Source organism: Helicoverpa armigera, chromosome 3, assembly GCF_030705265.1.
Source record: "Helicoverpa armigera isolate CAAS_96S chromosome 3, ASM3070526v1, whole genome shotgun sequence".
NCBI classification, from domain to species: Eukaryota; Metazoa; Arthropoda; class Insecta; order Lepidoptera; family Noctuidae; genus Helicoverpa; species Helicoverpa armigera.
In genome coordinates, this window is record NC_087122.1 from 12,118,503 (window position 1) to 12,131,137 (window position 12,635).

Here is a 12,635-nt window from a genome sequence, read left to right on the forward strand (position 1 = left end):
GTCACAAATAAAACTTACATTGACGACATTTTAACGATGGCAACATCTATAGATAATAACAATACGCTTCGTTTTTACAAGTAATTGCAATCGTGTCGAAATAAAATAGTCTATAATGCCTCTTTGATTGGCAACTTATGTTTCTAATGTGATGCGCATTCAAACGCAATCGTAATCAAGTCAATGTTGTTAGAAATTGAAGCGAAATAAATGAGATAATTTTCTAAATCATCACGTTGAAAAAGCTGAAAAACTATTCGAAGCATCGCATTGGGTAGTGTTGAGAAAAGAGAAGAAGAGTAAAAATAAAATAAATTGAAAGAGTAGGCTGCAAAAAATCAACTCAACATTCATCAAAAGACAACCACGTCACCAAGCTACAAGTACAAATAAAACAATTGAAGTCTACGCCTCCAAAAGGCCCTACCAAGAACAGAATAATGTCACAAACCCAAGCCACCGTACGATGCATAGCAATGATCGTTATGCAGTGCGTGACAAACCAACTTCCTTCCCCAATCAATGACGAACGGAATTGCGTGGGATGGCGCTCCGAGGAGCTAACAACCGTAGTGTAAATCCGACTACAGAATTCCAGATAGGATAGACTGTGGATAGATAGATGGATAGGTAGATAGACTGTGGATAGATAGGTAGGTACAGCTATTTCAAATCAACTAGGGTTCCGGGAAACTAGAAACACGTGTAATTAAGATACAGATCTTGACTGGAATGATCATGGTATTGTTATTGTTAAGTTTATCGATTCCTTCAGGCGTATATGAAATGCTTTCGCGTCTGGACCGATATTGTTCCGCGATAAGCATCGGAATAGGAATGTGATTATACTTGAAGTAGTTGAAGTAATTCAAGGCGGTAAGAAATTCTTTGCCTATTGTTTATTTACAATAGGTTTTAAAACCAGTGATTCTGTTCCGTGGAAACTAATAGATTCTGCCTGCAATGCGGTAGAAAATAAAAGTGAGTGATACATGCATATTTGAAGCAAAGGCGATGTAAACGTCGAACCGCAAATGTGGGAGAAAAGAGCTATCTCATATAGAATTCTGAAGATTTCAGTAAAGTGTTCCTTTGTCTTGTGCATAATACATTGATCGTAAACCGTTATTTTTTGTATTAGATGAGATTTAAACGTATTGGGGATTGCTTTTATTCTTTCGTATTCAGTTAGTAATCTACTAAATAATGCAAAGAAAGATCAATCTTAATTCAAAGTATTGATTTCACCAAATGTTTTTTTTTACTGTCCTCTAAGTAAAAAAACCTTGTTTTGAATCTGTGAAAGGCAAAATCGCAGCCTGTGCAAAAGTAAGAACGCATTCTACGAGGCTTGAAAATGATATTCAAATGAAACGAGAGATCTATTGGATAGGAACAAATAAAACATTCCTTTCAAAATAATTTTATCATGATTGTAAAGAAAGTTAATATACCTATCCAATGTTTGTATCTAATAACTAATTGGTTGCATTCACCTTCATTATAAATGGTAATTATTCAACTTTTATGAATGATACTGTAATAAAACACGCCTGCTGTAATTAGTTGAAAATAATTGCGATGGATTTACGAGGTTTTAAATTATCGTGTTTGCTTTTAATATTAATGGTCGGTTTCCATTTCTAGGAAGATGTGTTGCAGCTGCCGTTTGTTATCATAACGTTGCATGTAATTTGACTACCCGCTTGCCAAGCAATTCAGTAAATCTTTTGATTCTAAACAATACTCAGACAGCGATTCTTGCAAGATCGCTCTGTTGCCTGCCAAGCTCGCGTTATTAGGGTGCCAAATATGACTTAAATATTGAGATAGTACGTTTGTTCACGGCTTAACCAAGGTTACAATAACATAAACCATCTTCAATTTGTGCATTAGAAAACGTAATCATATAATACTAACCTTTTGGTTGACCATTTGAAGTAAGAAAACTGCCTTTGCCAAACAAGGCTTCCATCCATTGCTGAGCAAAAAAGCAATAATTAAACATGTATAGACCTCATAATCTTCAGTCACACTTTATCAGTCTTGTTAATAAGTGGCTGCCTACAATTTCCTAGGCATTGTTGACTTTAAAACTAGTATCTGATTTCGCATGGATACCGTGACCGTGGGAGCGATAATCCATTCTATTGAGTAACACTGATGGCCTTAGATTTGCGTCAATATTCAGGACAAGTGCCTTCATTATAAGAAGAAAATGATCTTTCAGAAAAACAGAAGCAATTTTTCTAGCAAGTATTGTTGTTGACATGAATATTTTAGCGGGTATTCAACTTTGTGCTATTTCTGATGTTGTTCATCATATCTTATTTTTGTGTGAATCATAGTGACCTGAATCTGGAATACTTTCTGGCCTAACAACATCTACAATACCTACAAATCCTACTGAAATAAAATCTAACCTAAACCGAGGCTTATCGATTGCGTCAAGCGGATTACCTATCCAATTACACGGTCTGTTTCAATAAGCCTTCAGAACTGGGACTGGGGTCCTTTTCAGGAACACAAAAGAGAATCCATATGTGTTTACCATAGTTTCATTCAGCATACATATCTTATAAATCATCTGCAATTATATCGATGACACGAAAATGGAACTTAAAAAATCGAAGGGCTTAATTATACTGGTTAAAATTTCGGCCTGGATGTAAGAAAGTCCTTGGTAACAGGAGAATCGAAGTCAGTTTACGTGGCTATGAATAAATTTTGGAACCAGCCGACGTAAACAGACATTACCCATTCAATTAGACGCGGAAAAGATCGCAGATATTTGTCGAGACTTGCTTTCGACAGATTTTAGCGGAAAGGACGTTTTATTTTCGGTTGAGGACATCGGGCACGCTAACTGAATGAAGGATTTTATTTTATTTCTGTTCGAGTTTTATTTGTCTTTCCTGATTCGAATCCTTAAGATATAAATATCATTATTCTATATGTGAGTGATGACATTATTTATCATATCCAGTTCAATTAATCGATTGATTATGACGTTTATGCCCTTAGATATACAGGTGTGAGTTATGTCACTTCAGAAATTATTTATAAGAATCCAACAGGTTGGAACAATAAACACAGCATATTATGTCCATAAAATTATTCATACCAGCAGAAACATATTCGGGTTATACTAGAGACCTCAAACCATTAATATTCCTAGTACATACATATACAATAGTGTGTGTAATACCACATAATACCTATCACTCAGTGCACGGAGCGAGTTGGAGCGGAAAACATATCAAGTTGGAAATCTCTCGTACATTACAGTCTAGAAGTGTTTAGTAAGCTACTTCAAGAGCTTTTATTTTAAAGGAAACTGAGTGGATTTGTGGGTAGATATATCATTGTTAAGACTTTATAGTCTTTCTTTTGAAATTGGTACAGATAAATTGGTGAACTTTAACTATCCCAGCGTTGAGCAGATAATAGCTTGGTGGTATTTTCATCGCCCACTTATGAGGTACCTATTCCACTTTTTGCCAAAAATATCTAACCCCTACCATTTTCTACATCATTACGTATTCTCGCAAACTGTTTCCATCCAAAGTTAAACTAAAGTTTCCACGAATCTGTTCATTGTCATTACGTCTAAACGTGTCGTTAGCCGAACGACAAACCCTATTGTCTCTAATCTACTTAGCTATTTTCCTTGTTAGTTTGATATAGTCAAAAGTAATTTTCAAATATAGCCTGAAACTAAAATTCTTTTCATTTTATTGCTTTGTAAGAGACATCAAACGAAAGAGATACAAACGCAACAAAGTTAATACCTTTTAGCATTTGTTATTTTAGAAACGCGTAAACCAAAAGGTACTCAAAAATAATAACTATAAAGAACACTCTGAAAAGTAGGACATCTTTTATCTACTCAAAATATAGTACCCAGCTGGCAGCTTCTGCAATTTTCACCCTTCAAACACTAGGGGTCCGCTCTTTTTGGCTCCGCTTCACCCAGCCTACAACTTTATACGTTTCGCACTACGATAGGCATATTCTGCCACGCAACAATTTATTTGCGCCTAGACTCTCATATATTTACGTCAGTTTGGTGTCAAGTATCAAGTATTTGCTCGGCTTTCAGACATACTTCAATGTTCACTGAGGGTAAACGTGAACCTACGTAACAGCAAAATATTTCTTTATTTTTTTGTGTCTAAAAGCCTGAGATGAAATGAAATAATGCTTGAAGTCCCCATGTCCCAAAGGAAAACACTTCGTTGGGAAGAGTAAATACAACAAAAGTAATAAAAAGAAAATGGACGTTTTAATACAATCTATTGTAACACAAAATACATTTATTTTGAGGGTCCACCTTTGACACTTAAGTGGATTTCACGTCTTCGTAGAAAGACGTGGTCAGAAATCAATTGGAGTAAGTACCTACTTATATAAATCTATAGGTAAGGAACTAAATAAATAACGTTGGGACAATAAATACTACACAAAAAGATCTTCTTAATGTCGAGAAGCTTTAATCATCTAACGAGTGTTAGAGCTTTTTCTCAAATCTACTTGACGACCTCTAACGTAGAATTTATACCTACAAAAGGATTAAATATTGTTTTATCCTAGGTATACAAAAGGATAAAACCATACAATAATCCTTCCGCAAATAGCCTTACGTAAAACAATTCAAACAAAAAACCTCACGTAAGCTATTATTAAAAGAAAAACTAGGAAACAGCGTGAACGCGTTACTAATCAATTTGGTAACATCAATCAACATCGTGACACGCGATCCGCTTTCATGTAATCACTAACATTGGATGGCCAACACCGAATACGACATCCATTGCTGGCCTTGTACCTCACCTCTTCCAATCTTAGCCATCAAAAGAGGCAATGGTCACGTATTTTATGTTGGGCCAATGTTTGGCACACGTTGGTGAGTTCGAGTAAAGGATGCGCGTAACTGGTCATCCATGATATTTGCTGCATGCTTTTTTAGACGCAGTGAAGATAAATGTTTGGCATAATGGCAGATACTTGGACGAGCTAGAGATTCATGTAAATAAAAGATGAATGAAAATTGATCGTATCACTGCTACTATTTACTATTACTATTATAAAGTTTAATAAGATCATTAATATCAAAAACTTTGTTTTAGTCGCAATACAGAGTGACAATGACTTATAGCCCGTAAACCAAACATTTGTTGAAGCGACTAATGTTCTTCTTTCAATCACGACCGTCCATAGCACACCGATTTTCCGCAAAATGTAGCACGGTTATGAAACTAAATTGCCGAGTCATTTGTGTGTCGTTACTGAGATTTTAGGGTTACCAAGATAAACAAGAAACAGTTTAAAGTTCGCTATCTGGAATTTTGCAAGCTAGCTGTTCAATTTTGGTTCAAATATTTAACTTATAAAGGAAGGACTTGCAGAATTAAAGGGCACGAATCTATTCTTGAACTCGCTCATCTCAGGAACTTCTGGATCAGCTGAAATAAAAATTGAATAGGTACTAGGTATAGAGGAAGGCTACCTGTTATGTACAGGGAGACGTAGCTTCCGCTACAACAAGACAGAGGTTTATTACACGCATAATGCAACAAAGTCAGCATATATTCTTGCAGTAAGATGACAATAACAATTTCAACAAACACATTATATTCAAATTAATTGAAGAATCTACGGAGCCCACCCAACTTGGACTTGGCGGTTTTTTCATCAAATTACGCCTTATTTTCGTAATGCCTCGTAATGACCCATTGTCTAGGGACTGTACACATTACCAGCAAACTGTTGCTCTCTGTTTTCTTGAGAACTTCTTTGTTAAACAACAGTTTTTTTGCAAAAGAGTTAATAGAGAATTACGTTGGGCTGTGATGCCACATTTAAGTGGAATTGATAAGATAGCGATCTTATTAACTGCAAAGATCTTAGGATTACGAAAGTGGTGTTGACTGCCTGGGAAGAATGACGAAAGCAAATGGATACCGACAATTGATTTTGGATAACTGTTGAACGGTTTAAACTTTTGCCCGCCACCTGCCATGTAGACCATTTTAAAACATCTAGTAGTTTAGAACAATTAACCTGCTTTTTAAAGTAAGTGTTAATTTTGATACAGACCCCGAGAAAATAAACAAAATTTTTAATGAGTATTTTCGAGAACTGCCATCAAAAGGAATTTCAGTCACGTTTTACTCGCGTCAACTAATTTGTTACGGCAGGTATGATAAGAAAGAAAACTAGTTAAATTCAGAATACCTAGGTTCAATCTAGACCGAAATATAAAAAAGGAAATACGAAAAATGAGGTAGCGACGCGACGGTCTAAATTATTTTCATTTGTACAAGGAAAACCAATTCGAAAATGTACAGGCTAAGGAGTAAATAAATAAATATTGTGCCTCCAAAGCATTAGTGTCACCAAACTATCCGTTCACTGATTTTCCTGCTTCAGCTCAGAAAGAAATGTCTCAAAAGGCTTATTAAACTTTTATGACATGAGAAAATCTTACTCATCTCAGAAATAATTTTCTCAAGTAAACTCTTGACGGCAAAAGATTTTAACACAAAGCTACCTGAACGCGAGGTAATGCGTTTAACAGCCACCATTATCTGATCTAACTTCCAGGCACGAACACCGGGAAAGAGACAGAAATATGCCTTTTAGACGAGTTAAAAAGAGATGGTGCTAGTAAATTATCCCCGTAACACCGGACGCGGTAATTGGAAGACTTGTTTCTCGGAGGATACACAACGTGAAACAGTTGACAAAAACTTGACTGATGCTATTCTGATTGCTCAAGATGAAGGTGATGTTAGATTAGATTTTTAATCACTTCCTTTTGCTGACAATTTTGATGCAAAAACTGAATTAATACCTATAATTACCACTGAAGAAACTAGGAAGTTGTAAAGTGAAAATAAATTAAATGTTGTATAAGCCAAAGTAAGGAACGATATAACTATCTTGAACTAAACGGATGAGATAAATGAAAATTGCTCTTATCTTACAAGTTGCGAAAACGAACAATAAAAGACTGAAACAAACGAACCAAGTAAGCAGAATAAACATAAAATGTTAACTTTGCAACGCTTTCTTTATTGAAAATTCAATAGCCATAACTTCAAGATGTTATCGCGAGCATTCAGCGAAAAGAAAATTTAAATACACATTAAGAATCTGCATTAGTAGGAATCCTTGACCGTTCTGAACCAGTGCAGGTTGGTAAACACAAAGTGGGTCACACAAGTTCAGTAATGTACCTCTAGCTAGGTACGTTGGTATGATTGTTCCAGCTCAACCCGACTGAACGGAGCCCAAGCCAAACGCTGTAATCAACGCAACACTAACAGAGTTAACTTCACTAACGAATTTCAATTTTAAATTGGAGTCTGCAATTCATATTTTGTTAGTTCAGGCTATGGGTTGTATAAAATTGAGCGAAGCACAGAAAGGTCTGTAATAATTTAGGCTTCTGTTTCTGGAAAATGCCTAAGGTTTTTCATTAGAAGTTTGAGTTTTAAATTACCAAAGGGTAGGAAAGTTTGTCGTTGTTTATTTTTGGCGGTGAAAATTTTCAACAAGATAAATTAACAAACAAGTCTCATAAAGGACAAAATACTTAATGAGGCGGAACTGTTATGAGGTTCCTTGTTTGTGCAAATGCTGGCATTTCCATTATCTAAGAATTTGTTGATTGCTTCATTGCTCCAGTCGCAATATGCACGGTTTTAGGGTTAATGGCCGTATTTGATCTGAAGTTATGCGAAGTTCAAATATCGGCTGGGTTAGGATTGTGGCATTTACATTCCCTGCAACTTTCAGATCTAATCCCGTTAGAAGCGAGCTGTGTTTGGTCAAATTCTCAGTTTTACCTCCGAGCAAGCCAACTATAGCAAATATAATTTGTCCACTACCCACCATGCAAGTACTTAAATGTGTTACAGCCCACGTTTGACATGGCAACTATCCGCAATAACAACCAGCCATATGGTACCTGAACATAGTTTGATTCCTGTCCCATGCGAAATACAGCCCACCACTTTGTGGTCGCCAACGGTTACAAGTTGACATTTCTGCGTGACCCCTGACATACACAAACGTTTTGTTACTGTAATTGGAAAATGTATCTACCTACATACCTACTATGTTGAGACTTGACCGCTGTGATCGATGTGGCAGTTTTTCTTATAGCCTTGTCTTGTTCATAATAATAATAGTGGAGGTTTTGGAAAAGAATCACTCGATCATGAGTGCTAATTTTGATGCTTGTTAGTGTTTGTGGCAATGCAGTATTTTGAGTTGATTTATTACATGAATGTCGTGCTAAAACTGTGTAAGTTCAGGTGAAGAGGCATTTTTCATAGGAGTTTTATTATACAGTGTTTATGTTGTTTCAAAGTTTAACTTTAGCATAAAATACTGCAGCAACACAAAGGTCAAACAAATCAGCAAGAAATATTACACTCGACTATCGGCACTAAATCCAAATTGCCCCAATATATTGTACAGTAATATCCAAAACTTTCTCTAGTTGTTAGTAACAGTTCAACAGTTGTGTTCAACCTTATCCTTCAAAGTTTCTCTCCAAACTGAGTCGATATTGCGCGAACGTTGTAGAACCTATTCCGGTAATAATTTGCCACAAGTGCGGTGCAATACGGAGGTTCAAGGACCGTTAGTGGCCCCATACCAGTTTATCCAGTGCAGCACTCAGGACAGGCCACTATTAGCCCAGCTGCCGCTATCAGAGGTTCGCCAGATGTTAAATAACTTTGAGGACTGTCCAAGTATTTTTGGAACTAGTTCTAGGAGTCTGTTGTAGATGGCATTTCTTTTTTGTGCGTTGGTGAAATTTCGTCTCGACATCTAGAATATATTGTTATTGCTACTTACAACATTCCAAATTGAATGTCACAAACCAACAAAAACATGATGACCAAAATATCAACTATTGGTATTTACTTTGGATACTATTGGATCTATAAACACTAAACAGGTTATAGAGTTATGCGCATTATCCTGTAGGTTATAGTTTGGCCGGACCAAAAACAACCATTCAAATTGAGAAGGATCTCTTTTTTATCAAGTCGGTTAAAAATCCACATTCTACAACCTCAAGATATCAAGTTTCTAAATTGCTCATACTGACGTTATATGTAGAACTGTGTTCATGAAACTAACTGCTAAGTAAATAAGAGTATGCCGAGTCAAGTTCAAAATCTGACAAAGGATTAACTTGGATTCGAATCGAGTAAGATAGACGAGGGAAGATGGTGTGACTATCTACGAAAGACTGATGAATCAAGAGTGTAAATTCAGCATAAAAGATTTTTTTAACGATGGAGGAGGCGTTTCTAAGAGACTGCATACATAGGACATCCATCGTTTAAAATATTTCGTCAAAGCAACTTTGTATGCGTAGTGCATTAATAGTAGTGCTACCTATTGTTTCTGTTTCAACTGATCTTGTATGAATAAATTATGCAAATTATATTTTTTTCATCCTTGGCCGTTACGATGCGTTTAAATCCAACAGTTTGTAAGGCTAACGTTTAATTTCCGAATTTGCGTATTTTTTTTGAGAGGATATCCATGAAGGAACTGAATTTATTACATAATACCTGATATAATTTTTAAAAACAAACACAATGAGATTAAAAAGCATCCAAGCAAACATTCGGACTACGAATCTTCTCCTATTTATGAAGTCGGTTAAAAATAGAAAAATAGTCGATTTCATAATGGTCTAATGGAAAACTGAATATTCGTAATACATAGTGACAAATATGTTCTAGTCACGCTGATATACCGCAGTTTATATACCTACATAATCAACCTTGGATAATCCAATAGCATTTTAACCGCATTAAGGAAACCTGAAATTAAATTAAAACGCTCTAATAGGTAGGTATATGGTCACTCTATCGCCTAATGATGTTTTCAGATAAAATAACTGAAAGCCAAGTAAATTGTGTTGCAATAAAGTCAATATTGAGCTACTTAAACCCGTAAGAATCGTGAGGTAACGTCAATATGAAGTACTTTACTGTAAATTACGACTGCTTAAGCTATGGTAAGTAAATGCTTTAGCGGACGTGGTAATATTTAACTTTAAATTGCTTAGTTTCAATGAGAAACTTCTTATAGGCGCAGCGTAGGGATAGAGCACTTTCAAACTAGCGGATTTTCCGCTCGGTTTTAACAACTGACAATGACCAGTTCGAGCAGTGACGCCTGAAATCATGCGTGTACTGGCGAGAGATTTTAGGCCGCGCGTAAGCCAAACCGAGCGACACGCACTAGTAAGGGTAAAAAATCTGTCTAAATGACTAAGAGTATTCTGCCAAATCTGTTTTTTCTTTTTACATTATGAATCTTTATTTGATACTGAAAACAATAGAAGTAAACAAGAAATTATTTAATTGCTTTAATGTTGGTCCCATTATTTCTTTGGGTTTTTAACACATAGAGGGAGGAGGACATGAAATTGCACCAGTGACAAACAAAATTATTGAGCTAAACTATAACATCCTGCTGTCAACAACTTACATGTTATCTAACTAACACTTTACACTATAAATTGTTCAAAATGATTATTGTATTTAAACAAACTTTATTTAAAAAAAATATTTTGATAACAGACACGCTACTGGTGCTGTGAGTGATTTGTACTAAGATAGTCAATATCCAATACATTAGAATTACTCATGTTTCTTTGTGATAAGATAATAATGTCCATGATTAATGACATTGAAATTATTTGCATGAGTTATAAAAATATTTCTTGCTTTATTACATAACATTGAGTTTTAAAATAATTTTTGCAAAGTTTTCTTGGTATACAGGTTGGCATCATGCTACATAATAGTCACTTAAATAAAAGTTGTCGACAGGTGGACAGACAACCTTATAAAGGTCACCGGAAGGTGCTGGATGCAGGTCGCCTCCAACAGGTATCTGTGGAAATCAAAGAGGGAGGCCTATGTTCAGCAGTGGGTGTCCTATGGCTGAAATGATGATGATGATGATGATAGTGAAAGAAAAGTTTATTTACTATTTCAGTTTTAAAGGTACTGCCATTGCTTAAATAAGCATTAGTATGTTTGAGATGTCATTCCTTTATAATGGATAATCTACACCGTTTGTGTAATGCTTTAGAATCCTTAAGTATTTGTTATATCAATATCAGGCAGTTTATTATTTAAAAGTAATGGGAGTGTTAATAATAAAATAGTTTGTGACGAGCTGTGGATTAATTAATTTATCAATTAACCTTTACCATATATGACCTGACCTTTATAACATTGACATGTAATAACATTATTTGAACACAAACACATTGAATAGAACTTAGTAGTTATTGAGAAATATGGTAACAAAATGTAATATTTTGTTTAATACACACTTGTTGATTGAAACTGGTGATTTTAGAGTGGTTTAGAGAATCCTTGAGATTTCAAAAGTATTTAAATTTTATGTAAATATTATATTCAATCAGATTAAGTAAGTCAAATAGATATAAGTAATAAAATAATGTTAAACAGTAAAATAACTTAAGAAGCAAGTAGTTCGTAGTCCATTGTTCAAAGGTTATTACGTTTTGAATGCCATATCAATTCACAATTTCAAATTTTATACGTTTGTGTTCATCGATGCGTGAAACTTAATTGATAACTTGATAACACATTTCATAAATTAAATTTTACTGTTTTTTGCGACTTAAAACAAATAATACCTTAATTATATGATCGTAAACAAACAGCACGCAAGTAAGATGTAGATACAAACATAAAATATCACGCAAATAAAAAATAAAAACAAAAATACGTACCGATACACGTTGTGTCCTTTCCCGTGAAGAAAACTAACAATAACCACCAAGGAACGGTTCCAATTTTCACTCAACACACTTACACAGTATTTGTTCAATTAACTTTGCCTAATCCATTCATGAATACAGTAATAAACACAACAAAGGAATTATTTAGGAATAAACACTGCCTCCACTCGTTTGTTGATTTGACATTTGGAAATTGACAGCTTACCAGTTGACAGCGACGACTTGTTGCTAACTTCAGGGTCGGTAAAACAGTTCTTCTGCGTTTTGTTGTCGTCAAAGCATATCGTTGTCTTATACATAGTATGTTTTTGGTAAAATTAAACGCGCCGAAAAATATTTTAGATCAATTAGATTTTACTCTAAAATAAAGCATATTATTTATATTTAATTAAAAATAACGTGCATTTTTATTTGGCAATTTACTTGACGGCTATAAAGCCGCTAAGCTATAAATCCCCCAACTTCAGGTCGAACTTAATAATAGTATTTGTTTTTCAAACTAGATGGAGCTTGCAGAATTAGTTTTGTCGTTAACCCATAGATGTCACTATTCTTAATATTAATAAACTAACAATCTTTTTCATAATGAGATTTATTGCGATTGTTTAATTATTCAATTGTATTTTTATGTCGTTTATAAAATGAATATTGAACATGTGCACAGTAAAATTCTTCACCTAAAACAAGCCGGTCATCTATTTTTTTATATGCTTACTAATCATTACGTTAAGTACCTAGGTGAAACACGGTCAATGTTTTACCACAGTTTTACTCAACCATTCCATCCTTTATTCAGCTGGGATGTCGCTATTTA

General features: G+C 34.8%; 1 protein-coding gene across 2 annotated transcripts in view; it reads right to left on the reverse strand.

Moving 5' to 3' along the window:
• The window catches only part of LOC110372935 (uncharacterized), a 113,430-nt gene extending 101,405 nt beyond the window's left edge, over positions 1–12,025 (reverse strand). For both annotated transcript variants that reach the window (XM_064043687.1, XM_064043686.1), the window contains exon 1: positions 11,813–12,025. The gene's annotated coding sequence lies outside the window, so the exon portion shown is untranslated. The remainder of the gene's footprint in view (positions 1–11,812) is intronic.
• Positions 12,026–12,635: the final 610 nt, after the last annotated feature.